Raw genomic sequence first — 22030 nt, 5'->3', positions numbered from 1 at the left:
CTTTTATATCATCCTCTGGGTGGAATATTAAATCTGAAACTCCATAATATCTAAACTGCATCAAGAGATTACAAGCCAATAGTACTAATAGCATAAAAAGGATCGCTTTTTCCTTTCTTAATAAACTTGATATATCTGCAGTTTCCAGTTGAGGTTTTTGTTCTTTCAGAACAAGAACTGTGTTGCAGGCATGGTTATTTTATTAGCGTTTGAGGTTATGGCCAGGAGCTCGTGATGGCAAGGTGATGTATAAGCACAGAAAGGTGATCCCTGCAGTCTAACCCGAATTTGAGGGGCAGCAACGTTACCTGCAGAGGAGCCTTGGCTTTTTTGTAATTCAAAGCCCACTCGTGAGCAGTGAGATTTGCCATGGACCAAACTGTGCTCAACTGAGTGCTGGAATGATATCAGGCAGGGAGTGGATTCAAATTAAACCCATCCCTCTCAGCAAAGACCACGTTGCCAGTGCATTCCTATAGCGTACGGTGGGATTACCAGTCCAGCTTGCTTCTGGGCTGGGTCTGCTCATAGGGTAACCGCAGCACCCGTCTGCACCGTGCCTTGGGAAGGCATTGCTGCTGCTTGGTTTTGTTGTTCTTTCCTTTGAGCTGACAGGAGCCGAATAACAATATCTGCTTCAGCCGTTCTGTTCTTCAGGCTCTATTTTTCTACAATTTGCTTTGATCTTGAAAAGATGGGAAAGGTGGCAATGAAAGAAAACATTTCCATCAGAACAACGTCTCTTACCAAAGGCTTGTCACAACATGAAATACAATTAAAATTGACTGAACGCCCACAGTTGGTACATAAAATCTTATGCTCTGCAGTTTATGGTGATTCACAGTAGCAGAGCACGGTGAACATGGTGCGCCGGAGTATTGACGCTCCCCGGCTGGATCTCTGCAGCTTCTGCAAGTCCAAGTTGCAGCACTATTTACGCCCCCCATCTCCACCCCTGCTGCTCTCTCTTCTGCTGCACGATGAATATAGTCATTAGTCCAAGATTAGACTCTTTACATCACTTTTTCCTCCGCTGATTTTAATCAGCTTTGCACAGCCGAGTTAGGTCTGTCTTAAAACTGCTATACTTTAACTTTCAAAGATGTGAGAAGAACCAGCAGGTGTGAGAGGCCTGAAGTCAGGAAAGGCGGATGACAAAACTGTGGGAGTGGGAGGAGAATAGGTGCATGCTATGATGGGTGTAGGACTGGTTGCCCAAGAAGGGATGAGGAACAGGTAGGCAAGGGGGCGACAGCTGGGAATGGAGGGGTCTGGGGAGTTTCACGGAATCGCGGAGTTTTCAGGGTTGGAAGGGACCTCTAGAGATCATCTAGTCCAACTCCCTTTGAAAGGATGGAGCTGGGATTGCTGGTACCAAAAGTAGAGCAACCTGGTACAAACAGCCAACTAAAGGACAAGCTACAAGTGGGGCAAACGTGGTTTGGAGAAGGTAGGCAAAGGAAAAGTGTGTGAGGAAATGGGCAGGGGTGTCTGTGCCTCCCAGACAAATCATTGCCGTGCCTTGAAGTGGAACCCCAGAGCCCTTCTACTGCTGGGAAAGGTCTTGGGAACCAGAGGCAGAGCCCGTTTCTCCATGTCTTGCTTGAAGATGGCCACAGGTTGTTGTGTGTTGTCCACTGACTCATGTTGTACAGAATGTCAAGAGTCCAGCTGGGCTCGCCCTTGGCATGGTAGTGCTGCGCATGTGATGAAATTTTGGAAGGCTTTTCAGGGAAGCTGTTGTAATAGCTTGAAAACTTACCTTTTTTTAGAGTACATAGAATGGTTTCCAAGTGAATTACTCAAAACTGTGACTTTTCTAGACTAACTTTTTTTCATGATTTCTTGGAGAATGGAAATTAAGGTTGGTTAATCACCTTCTGTAATGCAGGTTTTGTGTGTAAAGCAGGTACATGTACAGCCAGGCTATTTCTTCTGTAAAACTGTGTCTCTACTGCAGCATTCAAAGCCTATATCTACTTTGCATTCCTTATTTCTCAAGCTGTCATGGGGAAGTCCTTTGATTTCTTTGGTTGTGCCTTATCTAGGCAAATAAAATATGGAAGAAAGCCTTCGATAATGAAAATTCCATTAAACAGATTGATGTTTTATACAAAAGAGAGCGGATTCTCATACTACTTTTTTTAAAAAAAAAAAAAGATGCAGCCCATTTAATTAGTTATTTCAATGAATTATTTCTTTCAAAGCAATTTACTTCGTTTTATCCACAGATAATTCTATTGAAGCACCTGGAGTCTGCGAATTGTACAATTATCGTATCTTCCTATCTCTGTAGATCTCTAGCCAAAACAAATTCCAGGTCTGACGTTTTAATTTGTATTTGCATTTCATCTCTGCCGGATGACTGCAGTTTCTTAAGTGAACTAGACTGAAGAAACCTCATGTGAACAGGTGGCGAAAAACCCCACAGCAGACACCTCCTTTTCATCATCCTGTTCCTACATTACCTTCCCAACAAAGAATCGCTTTTGGGATTCGATGTGTACATGCTTTGCTGTGTTTTCATTCACTTCTAGTGAAGATCTGTTTTCTCTAATGAGAGACTGCCCTGTGCTGGGCACCGGGTGAGCCCATGTACACGTCTGCTGCAAAGGGTGTGTTTGACACATCCATAGCAATGCACTGATTCTTCCTGGCCCACTAGTAATTTTAGTAATCAGGGATCAATTTAAAAATGGACTTGAAGAAAAGCTTCTGTACACCAGAAGTTGGAAATTTCACTTGTAACTACTGAAGGTTGGAAGATTCAGCCATGGAAGCACGGCTTAAGGGTAGGCATGGACGAAAGTGAAGTCAAGAGCAATCTGCAATGGTACAACGTAATCCGTACTACTATTAAAAAAAGGCAATCTGAAAAGTTCATAGCATCCAGCATCCACTGAGAAGGTAACTGTTCCTGAAAAATCTGATTTACTTCATACACTATGGAAGAGTTTGTGACCATCAACTGAGGACCTAACAGTTGCTGTATTACTAACTTGCTGGTAAGGGGCATTGCAAAGCCCTCTGGTCTCTGAAAGCAGATGATGTGTTATGACACTGAGGATGCAAATACTCACCAAAGCCAAACAAGTGACTCAGCGCTGGATCTGGGACGAGCCATCCCTTTGGGTAGTGGCACTGGCGAAGTCTGATGACGGAGGAGTGTGGAAACCGAACCGCTGCCTCACGGCTGCGCCATTCAAGGAGGAGGTGGGGACTCGAGAACCGCATTCTCTGTCAAGTGATATTTCAGGCACAGATGTAACTATGAACAAAGGATGCAGATGGAGCAATGGCAATAAATTTCTTATTGCTCCATTGGAGAGGGGTTCAGGGTTTTAGTTTGCTCTCTATGTACCCTCTAGTCATGATGCTCTCTGTGTCTGCACTGACCTTTGACAGCTCAGGTCTGCTGCACCTTCAGTATTTTTCCTTTTGTGTTAATTTTTAACCTTTCTATAGACCTTCCAGGTGTTCCCTCAGCTGTTGGCTTTGGCTGTGCCACAGCTGCCGCTGCCAAGCCGTGCAGCGCGATTCCCTGGGCTGCTCACTTCAGGCAGAAGATGTTCAACAAGGCCCGAGAATTGCCCGTGAAATGCAAATTACTCTGCCAGGTGGGAGAGCGAAAGCAAAGCAAACGAGGCTGTCTTCTAATTAAATGTAATGACAAGGAGGCCAAAAAGCATCCCCTGCTAATTCTTGAACTGTGCTGGCAGGAGGCAGAAAGGAAGGAGAAACGAAATGAGGGAGAAGAAGAGACCTGCCAGAATAGGGAGAGAAAACCAGGACAAAAAGGGAGGTGGCACCGCAGCTCGTCCTGCGCTGCCCCCCCGGGCTTTGGTGAGGGCACCTCTGCCCCACCGCTCGCGCCAGGACTGACTCGCAGCGTCCTTCAGCCCCTGGTGCTCGGCTTCTCCTGGAGAGAGAGAGTTAGGCGAACACTGTCTGTCTCTCGTCGGTAGGCAAATCTTTTAGATGAGACAGCGCTGTTGCTAGCTGCTCCGGTTTTAATCTTTTCCTAATTCTTGCAGGAATATGCACGCGCCTAAGGTAATTTTAGTCATGTAGTTTCTGTAATTCCTTTTTATTGGTGCTACAGAGCTGAGGAAAAGCCCTACTGTCCTGGGAGCTGTACTTGTAAAGACAAATCTTCCTTCAGTTTATTTCAGTTTCTTTGTCTTTCAAGTGAGAATACGATCTGGTGCATCCTAAGATCGGGTTTCTTGGCAGGGTTGAATTAGCTCAAGCGAGATTTTGTGCTATACCAGGGGTAGGTGGCAGGTACGCTACACCCAGCTGGTGTGTATGCAGCTCTGCCGGGCGTACGTACCATATACTTCATTTTTTTTTGCAGAGACACCGCTTGTGGGAACACCAATGCTAAGCAGTCCCCCCCAGGAACTCTGCTGCTGCTCCACCTCCTGTTGAGGAGAAGAGGGGTGTTAGATGGGCATCACCTTATGGATGGATGTAAATGTGTGTGTGCTGCTATTTCTGGCACATCTGGATCTTCACATTCTCGCTGTTGTTAGTCTCCATTGTGGAATACGGTCCGCATGGACGGGACTCTCCACACACCTTCATTTCCACGAGTATTCAGGGAGTGATGTGAGCACACCCCCTCCAAGTCTCACTTTCTGCATCCTCCCAGGGAATTCCTTCCTACCCAAAGCAGAAGGGTGACCAGTAAAATGACCCAGGTCAGAGAGCCCAGATTCCAATGGCAGGGAGGGACTTTTTTTTTTACACCGTTTTTTGTGTGTGGTTTTTTTGTTTTCTACAGGAAAAGTTAGGAAAGAATATTTTTCTTTTAAGGTGAAACTTGGCACAGTTCATAGTCCAAATTCTCCTTAGGATGAGCCTCCCCATATCTTCCCTCATCCCCAGGCTGAGCGATGTCAGCCTCGCGCCCCTCCACTGCTGGGTTTGGTGTAGGGCAACGTCTGTTGTGTTTCAGGGTGGACTAACATGTCGTTCAGGTGTCAGTACTCAGGGTTTCCAGCGACCGACTGCAAATGAACTGGGAAAACAGCTTTTCTCCCAGTCTGATGGAGATGGAAGGTGGCAGGTGAGCAGGCTTTGGCTGGGCAGGACGGGGGTGGGCCGTTGTAATGAGTCCAGGCAGCTTATGTGGACGTTTCCATCAGATATTTTTGAGTGTGAAAATTTTTTAAAACTGTGTGTAATATAAAGTCAGGAACAGTTTCTTGTTGCAGATTCAAGGCTTTCACAGAAACTTTTCAACGGGACAAAAGCCTAAAATCAGATTCAAAAGCAGTTTGTGAACAGGGCTCCCAGCGGTTTATACAACGGTCTGGGACAGTGACAAACGAGCTGTTACTTCGCTTACTCGGGCAGTTTGTTTCATTTTCAAGCTAGAGCGGGGAATAGGAATTTCTAGAAACTGTGGATGTGTAGTATTTTATTTTATTATTGAAGCAAAATTATATTATATTGAGAGATATAATGCCAGAAATAATATGGAAAATAGTATTAAGGAGTATATATTAGTTTAGCAAAACACCAGCTGCCTTAGAAAATTTTCATTTCATAAACATTAGTACTTGATTGGTAATGCTGGCAGCGGCAGGACTTTTTCCTCCTTTTTTTTTTCCCTGTGACTTCAGTGTTTTTGAATATGTCGCGCTGGTAGTCCTGGAGACTGGAAGGCTAACTCCATCCAGAAATTGTGCAAGCTTCTCCGTGTGCCTCAGTCCTTGGGAGGACAGGACGTCTTTAAGTTACTTACATGCTCTCGGTCCTTTTCCAGTCTGGCACTGTGAATAAGAAAGCCAAATGTCTGAGCAATTACGGGTCAGTCACTACCAACTAGACCGATACCCCCAAATTATTTCAAGTACAGAAATAAATCATGGTGAACTGATAATTGTGATTGGCCTTTAAGTATTTATTTAATTTGTTTTAAGCAGATGTTACCTACGATTCCAAGGTGAGGACCAGGGTATGTCATCCCAGGTACCGTGCAGCCACGAGAGTCCTGCCTTAGAAGATCCGGCCCTGATTACTTGAGATATGCCTATGGCTTGGGCTGGAGCTGAGCAACTGTGAGCCATTCGGTTTCACAAAGGGTATGCTTTTAATGGTATTGGGAAACTTTTCCCAATACTCAGAATCCAAATGCTAATGGTGCCTTGTGCCATAACTCTGGTCTTTCTGCTGTTCCGGGCTATCTATTGAGGAGATTGACACACAAGTGTGAACTTTTTCTTTTAAATACTATTTCTGCCTCTGATATGACACATAAACACATCGTGGGCCAAGGAAGACCTTGGTCTAATTTTAATTCATTTTATTTCCAAAGCTAATGCCCCAAGGCAGATCTTTCTGCCAAGGCAGAACTTTCTGTAATGTTCAAAGTTTTAAAATGTTTGTGTTATATCTTTTGTGTGCCACCCAGTGTTATGAATAATAGGGGAAATACTGAAAATTATGAAGAACATCATGTAAAAAGTGAAAAAATGGCTAGGGCCCCATGCTTTCTCTGCCCTTCTCCAAAATGCAGGCACTGAAATTGTTTGTTACTGTTTTAAGGCAGCTGATACCAAGAGGTAGAGGAGGAGAATCCAGTACGTATGCTGCGGAGGCTGTGCCAATGGCTCTGCTGTTACCATGGTCATCTGTCTGGAAAAGGAGTGTCTGGTCAGAGCAAAGCCTTGCAGCTGCCATGGGGCTCTTCATCTCTAAATGTGGCTTCACGGTAAAAGCCTTTGGCTTTTCTCCTGCCCAGGGCTCATTTCTGCATCTTCACACTTGCAGGGGAAGTTGGGTTCAAAGCATGGTGGGAAGAGCTGTGTCCGTTGGGCTCATTATGCAGTGTCTGCTCCCGGGCTCATGCCCTGCCGTGTGCGCAGGCACTCTGCTGTTGTATGGGTGGTGCAGAAACTCGCTAGGTATTGACATGGCATAAAATTTGGCACACTGTGTCAAGCTGCACCATTTCTGTTTGTCTGCCATGTCCTCATATTGACTCTGAGCTAGAGACTCCTTCAGTATATTATTGCTAGGGCTGTCCAGATGGCAAGCCCCCACACCACCAAAAAAAACCCCACCCCAAAACCTAAACCCTCCACTTTTATGACTCAGCCTGCCTGTCACAGATGGTGGGTAAGATAGCTGGACACTCACAGGTGTGTCTCACACACCATGAGCACTGTAGGATAATTCAGGTTGGAAGGGACCTCAGGAGGTCTGTAGCCCAGCTTCTGGCTCCAAGCAGGGTCACACCAGGTTGCTCAGGGCTTTATCCAGTTGGGTCTTGAAAACTGCACAACCTCCCTGGCCAACCTGTGCACCGCCTGCCTGTCCTGACAGGGAAATAGTTTCTCCTTATACTCTGTGTCAGCCTCTTGTTTTGCTTATGCCTGTTGTCTCTCATCCTCTCATCATGCAGCACTGTGAAGATCTTGGATCCATCTTCTCAATAACCTCCCTGTAGGCACAGTTAGGTCCCCTTAAGCCACTTCTTCTCCCGGCTGAGTGAGCAAAGCTTCCCCAGTGTCTCCTCACCAGCTGTCGTGGAACCACCTATGACTTACCTGTACTGTTACCTTCCCACATGGGTCCATGTTTACAAAACAAATCCCTGAACATCAAAATGCAGTACGAGGTGATGTTGATTCGTTGAGCAGTCTGGTCTCAGTTATCTTGATGACAATTCTAAAGCCTGTGTAGGATAAAGCACAGATGTCTATACACTTTATAAAAATGCTCAAGCTTCCCATCAGTTCCACTCTATTAATCTCGTCTGCTAAATTTGATTTTATACACTGGTAAGATGTCGGCTTGGGCTACCAGTACCTCCAGGTCTGTGCCCCTCTCACCACCTGTCTGCCCTCCCGCCAGCTCAAAGCTCAGGCATCAAGACTAAAATCCTTCCCTCCAGGCTGGTCCAAGCTGGGTCCCTCTTGGCTGCCCTGCTGGCTTCCCATCTTGCCTCACAGTTATCTGAAATGTCATCTCCATACCTCACCAGCTACTCAGAGCTCTGTTGCTCCTGATGGAGAACCAGAGGGAAAGCAGAGCTATCAAGAGGTTTTCAGGTTGCTTCCTGAATTCTTATATAATGTTCGCTGTAGAGAAGACAGGCTCTCGCATAAGCCACGCTCCATTTTATTGCCCCATTTACTTCTGAAATACCATATCCTATTCGTGGTAGTGTGCACGAAAGGCACAGTCCTGCTCTTCTACTTACACATTTCCTCTGTTTTTACCATCAGCAGCAAATCCACAATTTCTCCTGGGCAGGATTTTGTTTCTAGTTCTGGTTCTTGTAGTCAGCTGCTGCAACCCGGGGGCAATTACAGTGCTTTAGACAGCTGCTAGGTGGTTTTTAGATGGAGTTTTAAGAACTGTTTTTGACTCAGAAAGCTGCAAATGGCCTGTGACCTTTGTGCAGGAAATAGTACCTCTGCTGCAGTTGAACCAATTGATGCCGGTTGCAAAATACCTCTTGGGCTCCGTCTTCACCAGGAAAAAGTGTAGCCCTTCTTCATCTGCATTAGCAAGCATCTGGCCAAACCCTACTGGAGACAAGGCTTTTTGTAACTGTTAATGGGTCAAGTAAACCATAGGCTTCTTGTAGCCTTTAACCTGATCTGCCGACCAGAACTCCCAGTTGCTGTCTCCCCTTGGACTTTCACTGCTTTAGACTGGAGACACATCTACCGTGCACAAGGGGAGGTGGCACACAGTGCTCAAAGATTCACAGAATCTCTGCAGTATCTGCACTTTTTCCCCACCCTATTACTGGAAGCCTTTCAGCTTACCAGCTCTTTTTTTACCCTGGTATTTGCTTCTGCATCACCAGAAGGCTGGCGCCAGCCTGTTTTACACTGTAAGCTTGACAACACGGTAATTTTATGTTAAGCATTACAACTGCTATGTGGTGGTGCACTCTTCCAAACGATAGAAGCTAGTGACAGGGAGACATACAGGCAATGGGATGGAACCCAGCTTTTTTTCAGGAGTGGAAGTTGTTCAAAACTTGAAAGTAGATGTTAAATTCACTGTAATAATTTCTTTTAGGCATTAGTCCTGCAAACGCACAGTGACAGAGAGTACCGGTCTTATCATCTGCCACATTCTCACAGCAAGCATTTAAGGAAGCAAGAAGGAAGAGCAGCAGGTATTTGAATTTGCTGCATGCTTGATATGACCTCTTTCTGCTCACATTGCCATCTGCTGTGAAGCACTTCACATGCGTTTGCCAAGGCTTCTGCACCTTTGAAAACAATACTGCTACTTTACCATAAATGGCCCGAATTATTCTATATACGGCCCTACCTTTCCCTGTACACTGACATCTTTACAGGTACTTAGCTGCTGTTCAGGATTTTTGCTGCTGATTTCCACTGCGGGGGTCAGAGCCCTGCTGACTTTTGTCTCCAAACAGCTTTCGGAAAGGAAGCGCTCTCAAGAGTCATATAACACCACTCAAGCTATTCACAGGGGAAACTTCACCCACGGCTGCAACACAGCTGTGTCTGATGTTAAATATGGAATCCACTGATATTTTGACACATGGGAAAGACCTGTGCTTGGGGAAGTCCTTTATCATACGATTAAGCTGTCATTTAAATAGTGTAAAAAATAACTTCTAAGCAGAGGAAAAAACAACAGTCTTTTTGCAAATGACTGCTGAAGGTGAGATGATTGAAAGGGAGACAGAGCAGTATTTTGTTCTGTTTTTAACTTGACTAAAACAAAGCGCTGCATTATTTTGTGAAGCAGCGGAAACGATGGAGATTCCGCTGCTTAGATCTCAGGAGAGAGATGCATGTGTTTAATGAGTGCTCATTAAAACAGCCTCTAATAGAATCAAGTAGAAGCAGAAAAACGCTAAAGAGAATAGGGGAAACTACTGGGCTCTGATGAATTCTTTCTCTCATCTCTGAAGAAGAATACAGCACTCTTTGGTAAGACAAATCAAGTGTAAATGCAAAGAAAACACTGGATTGATAAGAACTGGAAAGCAAAAAGCTGTTGTGGTCTGCTGTGTAGGTACTCCTACCAGCACAGCCTCGCTGCACACCCACAGGACGAGCCTGGCTTAAGCCACACACCCATCTAGCCTGGTGACTCTTCCCTCTAGGAGATGCACCACGGGTGTTCAAGCAACAAACTTCTCCTGGACAGGTCAATGTCTATTCCTGCACCTGCTCACAACTTGGTATCACAAGGGAAGGAAAATCAGCCTCCTTGACCAGCGCCTGTTGCTGTCTGCCCTTTACGGCCCACTCGTCCCAGGCCCTAAGGATGTGGTGATCACAGCAGCGGCAACCAGCACCCCGGGAACTCTCTCTTGGCCTCCCCTTCTGCTAGCAAAAACGGCCAATTTCAGCAAATGCTCTGTGGGGTGCAGAGGTAGGTCACTGTTGCTGCCTGAGGAGGGCTGCTGCTGCTCCCAGGGAAGTGGGGACCAGAGCCAACATGTGGCTGCCGAAATTGAGCCAGCCTGAACTACCCTGTGATGGGCAGACACAGGGATTCACGCATGTAAGACCAGACCCATCTATTGGTAGGGATGTTTCTATAAAGGCTGTGCACAAGCTGTGGCTGGACAGAAGGCAAACAAACACTGTCCAGGAAGGGCATGATGAATGGAATGGACCAAGCATTAAGGTCATGACAGTCTTCTGTGACTTCTTCCTAGAAAGAAGGGAAAAAAAAAACACAAACCAAAACCAACCTCAGCACAGAGAACTCCAGGGACCCTAAACCAGGCTGTTTAATTAAAAAAGAACAACAACAAAACCCAGAGCTGCTTCATTAGTTCTCACAGAAAGCTGTCTGAAGGGACTGGGAACGCAGCATTGACAATAAATCCTGGAGTCCATTTCCACAAGGAATTAGGCTGCAGAAGGAGCCAAAGCATCAAGGGCGAGATGAGCTGTTGCTGTGTGGCCCTGGCTCAGCGTAGCATACGCTGCCTTGCCAGGCACTGAACTCAACCATATCTGCAGAGCAACAGAGCCAAGGGAGAGCCCGCAGGCTGCGCAGGGACCAGCCCCTCCTCCCCTCCATAGTCCATCAGTGGGAGCAAAGTGGAAGCTTGCCCTCATTTCTGTCTCAAGAGCGGTGGGTCTATCTGATCTGCTTGGATGTCAGGAAGGAAATTCTCTTCTGCTGGGTTAAACTGGCAAATAGAAAATGAATGTATCCTTCTCCTGCCTGATGCACTTGGAGATGCACTGTTTGGCTAACAGTAACTTCCATGGATGTCCTTGCACTGCACCACTATTGGCAGCACTGAGAAAGGCCAGCTCTGGGAAAAAGCCCAATGGGAACTGGAGGCTGCGGCGATAGATGGCATGTAAGAGAGAAGGGGGGAACAGGAAGGCTTGCTGAACAGCAGCCTCCTTTTTGTCACCCCTCTTGCAAAGGTGAAAGAGTAAGAATATTCATGGAAATGAGGGGAATCCTTAGGTTAGTTTGAGATTTTGGAATCCTCTCGCTCCCAATCAGACTTGCCTAATGCCCTAAACTGGAATTGTAAGGGCTCTCTCCCACCTTGGCTTGCCACATCCTCTGCATTCCCCTGGTAAGCTGAACGATTTGGAGAGTGATGATCCTTGTTCTGGAAATTGTAAATGAATGCTTTTGAGCTTGACAGCTCAAAATGATGACGATGGCAAACTCGATACAGCTTAAAAACGTATTTATATAGGCTCTCTGTCAAGCATCATTTAAACCTCATACATCATGATAAAAAATGAAGATGAAACCAGCTCTGCTAGGCCAATGGTGGGAAGACAGTGTCCTGGTACATTAAAATACCTTTTGTTGTCAGATGAAGAATGTCCTGCATTGAAAGGCCACCATCTTTACAATCAGCACAAAATAAGGGGATGAAACACTTTGGCAGACATGAAAAAACAAAATCCCCCCAAAATATTTAGATCCATGTGATCCTAGATCATTTCAAAATAACTTTAAAAGGTATATATGAATTGGAGCTTTTTAAAAGCCTGAGTACCTGCAAATGGAATTCTCTTTGTCATACATACCAGATCGATACTTCCTATCAGTTTTTAGTGATGCATGTAAAATATCCATGAACTGCAGGGGCCTTGCACTTTGCATAGACATCACAGAGTCATGCTATAGGACAGTGGTGAGGCTGTAGGCACTCTTTGATATCCTGCTATAAATAAGACAATTCATAACAATTTAGTAAGAAGATACGCTGCACTGTGTCCCAGCAGCTCATCTCTGACGTGACCTACAGACACTTAAAAGAACATAAGAACAAGGATGTGCACCTGGAATGCTGTAGCCAAGCCTCACTGAACCAAAGAGCAACGCTAGACTACATTCTTAATTCTCACTTGTGTGCCTCATATAAAGAAACTTCCTTGTGCTCACTATAGCATGGAAATGATTTGATGTCCTGACAGCTTTCAATTATTTTATCATTGTAAATACACTGACCATTTATTATTGGCCACAGAAGTTTTCTGTTGCATACCCATTATCAAAAATTCTGCTGTCACCCTCTGCTTAGTTCTAGATTTAGTTGACATATCTGCTATCCAACCACAGTGCAAAATGTGCTATACATTTGGCAGGGGGCACAAAGTAGTACTGCTGGCTTGCAATGCTGCTGGTGTGCTTCGTAAGCAAAATGTTATCTGTACTAAACAAAACCACAGCCAGGATACCTACCAGTTCTGTAACGCCATTAATACTTCCACCATTTTAATAGGAATTCCTTTACAATTCCGGTTGAGTACCTTTAACTTTTGGCAGGTTTTTCCTATTCTGCTTATTGATTTGGTTAGACATTTTGCCCTCTTAATGATATTTCCATTTGAGACTGCTAGGAAGCCTTTAGGCTGATGCCAACGCTGTCAGGTGTGGAAGGGGTACCAACACAGCAACACCAAGATGGCTGAGCCATCCATCCCTGCTGTTTCCTGGCTCATTCCTGGTCTTCCTAACTGCAGAAGCAGGTTAAACATGCATCACATTGTCAGAACAGGTTCAGTTTATTGTCCTACTTTAGGCTCCAGCAATTAAGCCCAAAGAGATCCCCAAGCAGCCCTGGCCACGCGATTTCAATATTGGCTTCTTCATCAAGTGAAACATTTATCCCCGCCCCCCTTGTTTTTTCCCATTAATTTTTATTCATTTTCCAGTTTAGTAGATTGGATGGCTAATGGTTCCTAAGGGTCTACACTGTATAATCGCAGTTCATGTTTAGTTAAGCAAAAACCATTTATCAAATACATCCTGATCACCATTGTGCTGTAGTCCTTTTGGCTGTAGTTTAACAGCAGAGTGACAAACTGGGATTCTAACCCTGCATCATGATACCAATTTCTTCTTCGCTAGATAAAGTAGCTGGTGCCTGAATGTCTGATGTGAGAAGTGGGCAGGACAGCTGTGTCTGGTAGAAGTAAATATCACTAACGTCTCCTCCAGGACATACCTGAGATGCAGGACTGTAGTCCTGCACAGTACAAAAGAAGCAGCTTCACTCTCCCTTACTTACCTTGGTATCCATCAGTCACTGGTAAATTTCTTTCAGAATGCATATTTTCACTAGCTCCGGTACAGAACAGTCGGTTCTACAGTTAAGAGATGTAGCTCATTCCGTCAATTTATATGTCTGAAAATAAGTTGGGTATTCAAGAAAACCATTCAGAAGAATTTAAATATACAATTTTAAAAAAAATTAATTTGGAAAATGAGACAGGCCACCATTTTCTTTTAGCCTGTCTGTAACAGTCAAATTGGAAAAACAGAACTCCGATCACACATCTGATTTTGCAGTTACTTAATTGGAGGATCAGGACCAAACTTCTAAAAAAAAAAAAAAAAAAGATTTAGGTTAACGTAGTTTCTTTCAACTCTTACCTCTCCCAGTTAATGATCACTAACTCAAATATTAAGTATTTACATCCATTTAGTAAGAGCCAATGCAGAGCCTCTTGCACATCCATACTAAATTTTGTTCCCCAAAACTGAGCATATACGACGATAATAATAAATGGCAGCGTGCCAGAAGATAATTGCAGTAGAGCTGAATTAACTTGGATAAGGAAGGTAGACTTGGAAGGGCACCCTGGTTTTCATTTGCAGCTCTACATTCAAGAATTCCTGTTAGCTCTTCTTTCAGACTTTTGTACAGAACTGTAGTGTCTGGTATTTCCTTCTGCAGTGTTAGTGGATGCACAGGACCTGCAGAAGTTCAACTGAAGTCTGCACATCTGAATTTAATCCCCCAAGTTTAGTTAGTGTCATCTGCCATCTATTTGCACTGGAAAATATTGAATTTTATAGTTTTAGGAAGAATATTGTTTTGTTATTTGAAATAGTATATGAAATTCAATTAAATGAAACAGACAACCATTCTTTTTTTAGAAAGGAAAATTTATTTATGGTCACATATACCACATATAAAATTAACATTTAACTGAAACATGTAATTGTTTCAATCATTTATGACTAAGCACAATGTTAACTACAAAACTGTACAGTTTATATTTAGTAACCGATTCTTATAGCATAGTGCAATTGTAACATTGTATAAACAAAATAACTTGTGCCTTTTTTTTAAATAAAGTGCATTAAATGACTATCTTGTATACAACAAGAAGCTCTGTAGTTGCAATCCAAAGCTTTAATCTTAAGGGAAACTGAGGCAAAGATGTTTCACTTCTTTTTAAAATTACTTCATATACGGGCAAGCTATGGTTCAAATTTCAACCACAGTTAAATGAAAAAAAAAACTAAATTAGTATAAGAAATAACCACAGGCCTTTATGTACTAAACCAGTAATTGGTTCTCATATGAAAAGCAAAACATGCAGAATTTAAATTACTGGTTTAAAGCCATTTGGCTCCTAATGAGATATGTAGCTTGAGAGCTACCCCCATGCAGCTGCCTTTGCTAAAGCTTTTAGAATTCAGCATGGAACCACACCGCAGTCAGCAGTATTAGGAGTTTACATGAATCTTACCATGTTTCCTAGGAAAAATTCTCTCTGAGAATTTCATGAGATGAGCATGGTAAATCACAGGTTATTTTTAATTGCATTTGGCAATAAAAAGAAAGTAGGGGTCTGGTTAGTAAGTCTAGAAAATTGCAAGTGGTTCTACTAGCCCAGGGTATTCCACATTTCATGGCCTGAAGTTAAATACAGAGTTTTACAGCTTTATTTCAGAGGCACAGTTATAACATTTTATCCTATGAATTTTCTTTTTATTTGTAAACACATTTACAATCAACTTTTGTAGCTTTTGGCTGAGACGGTGAAGCTGAGACTAAACAAAGGACAACATGACTGAAGATTTTAGCCCCAAAGAGTAAAAAGATGTAGACATGCAAAAAGGATTAAGGTCTAATGTGGCTCTTTTTAGAAATGAAGACAAAAATAAGAATGCCCATTTCCTTTGGTGGGCTCTGGCTAAGACCCAACAGAGAAGTCCATATTATTTTCCTCCTTCAAACATACATCAGACTGCTATCAGCGTCAATGGAAAATATATTTGAGCACAGGCAAGTAACCCTACAGATTGCCCAAGTATGTTGCTGTATATGTAATCTAGGCAATTTACCTGTCTCTTCAGCTGCAATACCCATTCCACACTTTTGGCACAAATCACACATACTGTTTCCACATTCTGGAAAACCATGTTTTCCTCCTATAGATTTTAACTTGTGGGACCAGCCCAAGTTCACAAGCAGACTACTGTACATTCAGCCGCTGTGCTCTGGGACATCTGCCGTGAAAAAAGCTGCGTGCTGGAGTGTGCTAACTCCCAGCAATGAGCTGCTCTCCTCCTCCTAGAATAAGCAAACTCTCTGCTTACATTGAAAGAGTAATACAAAAGAAAGGAGCTAAAATTTGTTTGGAACATAACTGAAGAAAGGTTGCTATTTTCTATCCTGTCTTCAGAAAGCTCTCTGCTGAGAGCAGATCTCCCTTCCAAACCCAGCATGCTTTGACCCTGTGATCAACACTGTAGAAAAGCCTTACCTCCATGCTATTTTCTCCTGAGCCCTCAAGGGCAGAGGCATCACAAGGTAGACAAAGCGTTGCTCACACATTGAGGGAGTACTGTCAGAGGGCAACCAAAGAGCAGCTAAAGAAAACCCCATGGATGGGGCACCATTCCCTGAGCTCCATGGGGACACAACAGTACATCCCTTTCAGGATGTGGGTATCTCAATTTTGGAAGGGCCAGGTCATGCTGCTTTCATTTGCATACTATAAAATACCTCTTCCCTGAAAGCAGTGGAAGCTGAATTCCTAATTATTTTGGTGGGTTTCATCTTTGCACACACTGAAGTAAGAGGAAAATTCTATTGGTACCTTAAGTAATCAATGCATTAAGAACTCCATACCTTGGCTCTAAATCTTATAGGTCCTAGTCCCTTTTCCTAGAATGCCCCTGAAGCTTATGTGTATTTTGTGTGCCCTTTAAAAATAAATGTATAAGATTTTTCAGATACTGTAATATTCCCCAGCTTAGCATTAGCCAGTGAAAAATGTGCACCTGTGTCATATGACTGTATGGACTGCTATTTAGACTCATGATCTGTGCAGTCCTGTTACTGAAGCACCTACAAAAGACAGAGAGAGAGAGAGAGAGAGACAGAGAGAGAGAGAACAGGGAACATACTGAAGCACCTACAAAAGACAGAGAGAGAGAGAGAGAGAGAGAGAGAGAGAGAACAGGGAACAGTGTGTGCAGGAACATATAACTGCTATGTAGGTTCATGTTAGTGACAAATACCCTTTTTGTATTCTGTCCCAGATGTGGCCATATAACACATTCCTGTAATCCCAAAGTTGGCAGTGGGATTTGTCCAAATTAAAGACATGAGAATTCATCTCTCTTCCAAAACCTCTGGATTGTCTTTGTTTGTTGAAATATCAATTATTTGCCACTGAATGTTTAAGTGTTTGCAACATTCATACAAGTTTGGCTATGCTTTTCTTGAATCATATGATACTGCCTCAGCAAAGAGGTTACACTTTGACCATTACAACATTGAAGGTATAGAGCAGGATACCTAACATATCATACATATAAAAAGTAAATTAAATAATCATAATAATTAGGTATATATTACATTTAAGTATGTAATTATGCTATTTAAGCATGATAGCTCATAATACTTAATTAAGTTAATGGCATACCAAAATGCTCTAAGAAACTGCTTCTCCACTCAGCATGTAACGTAACTAGTGCTTAGTTCTTTAAGTTAAGTTTGGACATAGGTATTGTCTTTTAAAAACTATTTATACTTTTTTAAAAAACATATCTATTTTGTTGGCACCTGTTCCTTAAAAGTGGAAGGCCCCTCCATTTTCCAAGGTAAATCTTTGCAGGATGCAGTCTTCAGCATCTACAGTCAGTATTGGCTTGCTTTTTCCTTGAGAAACCGAGATTAGGCCTGTGCTTAGACATCATGGTAGATCATATGGTTGGGATCAAATGGTTTGAGGAAAAAAACAGTATCACCAGTATAAAGAAAACGGTAGCAGTTCACTTGCTTACCCACCCTCCCCTACACCCGCAGACAAGTCATTAACTTCCAGTGTAAGGCAAATGCTCAAAGTTGTTCAATGAAAAAGTGCTGCTGATATACTTGAAAGGGTTTTAACAAACTATTAAAACCGTTGTAAGTAAGCTTTTACCTAAGAATGCAGCACTGTGCTTATGAGAGGCAGGTTCTTAGAATCATTTAGGTTGGAAAAGACCTTTAAGATCATGGAGTCCAACTGTAAACCGTTTGTCTTGAAACAAGGACTGTGCCAGTTACCTTAGTACTGTTGGGAAAAAATAAAAAGGAATTCCTCCCCCCAATCCTATGGCCATCAGCTGAATTACTTTACACTGGTAATTTAATGAAGCCCCTAAATGTGCAGTGAATGTCCATAAGTTCTCTATGCTTTTAAAAAAGGTCCATTTTACTTAAGAGATATCAGATAAATAAATCCGTTCACAAGTTCTGGGACATAAAAGTCCTCCCTCCACCTGGGAGGGGGAAACCCATACTACTATCTCATCCAGTTAAATATTTAGCATGTCAGCAAGAGTTCATAAAAATTGCCTTGGCATATGGAGAGTGCAAAGCAAAAGGTTTGGGGAGGTGAGGACAATTTCTTCAAAAGGCAATTCAAGGAGTTTGGGATGTAAGTTTGACTGACCTTTGTTTTAAAACGAGTTTTACTCTCTCAGCCCATTTGCAAAAACTCTCCACTGGAAAATCTCCCCTTATCCTTTCAATGGCAGTGAATTAGTTTTCATCACAGCAGTAACACACTAGTTAATTACAATATGGTTTCATCTAACCTACATTCAGGTTTGGGTTTTTTTCCTCTCTTCAAGAAGAAATTTGTATAACACAGTGAAATATGCAACTGTTTCTTCTTGTCTGGCTTATAAGATCACAATAATTTTGCAAAGAACCTGCAGCATGGACTTTTTTTAGCACAAGGGCATATTGTTTTCAAAGAAACAGTTACTGCAAAGTTACAGACTCAGCTGCTCCTCAGAAGAAACACAAATATGCAATGATTTACTCTAAAATAATCTGCTGTTGGTCCTAGTTTTATATTTTCAATATTTTTCCACAAAACACCTCTTCTGATTTCAAGTGGAGCCATGTAAGACTGTGCTAACAAGACAAGTTATAATCTGAATAAAACACATGATGTCACGTTTTCAGGGGAGGAGGACCTCACTTTTGATCATTACTTCCTTCTTTCTGTTCTCTGGGCGCCATTCAACAGGAACAGCAATACTGCCAGTCTCAAGGACACTATACACCAGAGCAACGGCAGCCCCAGGGCCCCTCTCAGCTACTCCATGTACATCAAGTAAGGTTCAAAATGGACAGTTCAAAATAACCATGTCACAGGGGATGCATTTATTCAAGTATCCTTCCTGTCCAAGCTCAAGCACTGAGTGGCTGATTCATCAAGCCATAAAGACTTCCATCCTCTCATCTTTCAGCATCCAACTAATATGAAAGTGGATATCCTTGCAGTTCATCCAGATCTCTGATCCATTAAAAGGAATTGCAAATTCTTGGTCTGAAGAAGCCAGTAGCACCCAGTTTTATGCAGTAATTTCCTTTTGTACCAGAAAAGTATTTCCAGATATGAGGCCGCTCAAGTTTACTGGGAGTCCCATCACTCTTTTGCTGACAGATGGGGGAGATATGCATGCTTAATTTATCTTCCCTGTACTATTCCTTATTCATGACATATAAATCACATCCCTTCCTCTTATTCCTCTCTCTATAAGCAAAGATTGAGAAATCTTATTTTCTCTCCACTGCACATCTCTGGACTACCACTAAGCCAAACTAAGTGTGGCACTGAAAGAGAGGGTAAACCACCGATTTATATAATGGCATTCAAAAACTGGAAAAAAAAGTAATCAGGAAATTGAAATATTCTTTAGAGTTGTGTTTTCCCCGATTATAATAATGCAGTTATCTGCACTGGCCTTTTCTTTGGTTAAGCACCAAATTTCACATGAGTAGCCCTGCTGCCTCATACCAGTCAAGTTATAGGGCTTCTCGCTAACATGCAATACGTTAAGTCCCCATGTGAAAAATTTGTTTTTCTAAGTTTACCACTGAAATTATCAAACTGTTTTCATAAAGTGGCCTCCTGTGGTATTATTACAAAGATGTTGTCTAGTTGCAAACAACAATTCTGACTGCAAGTAGCTATTTGTTCCTTTTGATAAATACGTAAAGAAGGACAGATTATTTACTGCATTTATGCACTGGAGCAACCGTTCTAGAACTGACTGCTCCAAAAGGCAGCCGAGTAAAACCTTAAAGTGATTCTCAGACCTTCTCCCAAAGATATGTGATGAATCTACATGTAGATATTTAACATAATCCTGAATTACTTCTTTCACAGATCTAGCTACATTCTTGATCTCTCTCAAAACATACACCACCTTGATACCTTTTCCTGAATAGTTAACCCGTAGCACTTTAAAATATTCTTGAATTCTTACAACATAGGATCCATATCCAATGAAGGTCTACCTAATATTACCTTCTTGTAGCATTGTGACTTAAAGAAATGCTGTTCTCCTTTCTCTGGTGCTATTCCTATACACCTAGGACTTGATCTGTCTACAGCTGGCGTACAGGTATACTGTTCTTACTTCTACTCACAACAGAGCTGTTATATCACATTGTTTTGCACCGGCGACCACGCTAGTCCTCCTACTTTTGCTACAAAGCTTCTACACTGACTTGTTCAGGATTTTCTAGAAAGTTGCCAGAGTTGGTTTCTATTTCAAGGACTAAGAATGGCTCAGTATCTCAGATAGAGTGACAGAATAGCTTGTGGTTTTTTAAATACTGACCACTCTGTCCAATTCTTATTTTTCTTTATTTATTATACATACAAAAACCAAACCATACATACTTTCTCTCCATAGAAGTCAGGGCCAACATTTTGAAAATATGGTTCTGACTGTTACAGAACGACATTTTTTTTTTTAAGTAATGAGTGTGTAGTTATGTTTCAGGGCCTTGATTTGCAGCAATGCTATTTTATCCCAACTCCCAGTCACACTACAGGATGCTCACCACTTTTGAGAAATGAATCCACAAGTATCTTATTTTTAAAAGCTAAACAATCCCTAAGAAAACGAGGCAACAGAAAAATAACTCTTTGGGGAACAGCTGCTGACCTAAGCCAAAGCTCACTGCTGTCCATGGAGGGGTTTTAGTGACTCTGGGAAGCCTCAAGGCTGGCCCCTGAACACGAAGGATGGATGCAGGGCCTTATGTCACTGAGTGTCCATGGTAGGAAGATACAACAGCCATGGCATGCCTTTCAGCTTGCTTCCAAATACCCTGTGTATCAGTAGGGGTTTTCTTTGTTGATACCATAACCTTGTTCTTTTAAAAGCCAAGCTGCCTTCAGAATGGGCTAGCACCATTTAGCATATCCATTTTGAGGGGCATCACAAATTTGGGTATGCTCAGTTGTTTCGTGAAGAGTATTCTCAGTATCAAGTTACAATTGGAAATCCTGAATGCAATGAATTTATCCATAGAATGCTGTACAACTAAAAGCCAAACAATTAAAATAATAAAAATCCCCACTGCAGTATGTAATTCTCTTGCAAATAGCATGAATTCAGGACCCAAGAACTAAGGTAAAAGGTTATTGCTGAGTAATTCCATTCAGGAACTTAGGAACTGTAACACAAACCAGCCAGAAATAATGTCCCACATCAGCCTGATAGCAGCTGCTTAACAAAGGAAGACTTCTGCTTACTTAAAGTCCTTATGCAAGTTACTATTTTTTGTCTAAAGAAGATATTGCTTCCTCTCTAATGCTGAGTTTACTCAGCAGTTTATAGTACCCGCAACATGGAGGATTTTATTGCTCTTGTCCTAAAAACATATTTCCCCTTATTGCTGAAATCTTACTTTTAGGAGAAATGGTTTAAAAAACACCCCCACAATTAAAAAGACTCCTCTCCCAAGCTTTGAGGATGAATATATGAAAAAAAAGACTACAGCAAATTCTGCCCATCAAAATACAACCTGTTACTAACTTTGGGTCAAGCATGTTAATAAACAAAAATGAACTTAAATTCTTTAAACTAAATTATGCATTAAGAAAAAAAAGTCTTTTGTCGTTATGATGGAGATATGAAATATACTTCAGCGTACATAGAATGTTGAATCTAACACCCCAGTCTTATACATGAATGTTGTTTAATGGGACACCAAAATGACAGAATCCTGCAAGCTAGCTGGATTTCTGCCAGTGTCAGAGGGATCTTGGATGGACACTGCCACCCCACCACACAGAAACGGGGCCTGCAGTGTCACCCTGAGGTGATAGCAGAGAATTGTTTAATTCTGCAGGGTCTGAAAAGCGGCTGTCTGTCTAGCATTTCTTTCATGCAAGTGCTTTGTACCCACAGCTCTGGCTCTCATCCCAAGAGTTCCTTCATAAGTGTGCTATATAGCATCTATCCAGTACTGCAAACCACGTTA

Source organism: Vanellus vanellus (assembly GCF_965231255.1).
Source record: "Vanellus vanellus genome assembly, chromosome: 1".
In the NCBI taxonomy this organism is placed as follows: domain Eukaryota; kingdom Metazoa; phylum Chordata; class Aves; order Charadriiformes; family Charadriidae; genus Vanellus; species Vanellus vanellus.
This window is presented reverse-complemented; position numbering follows the sequence as displayed.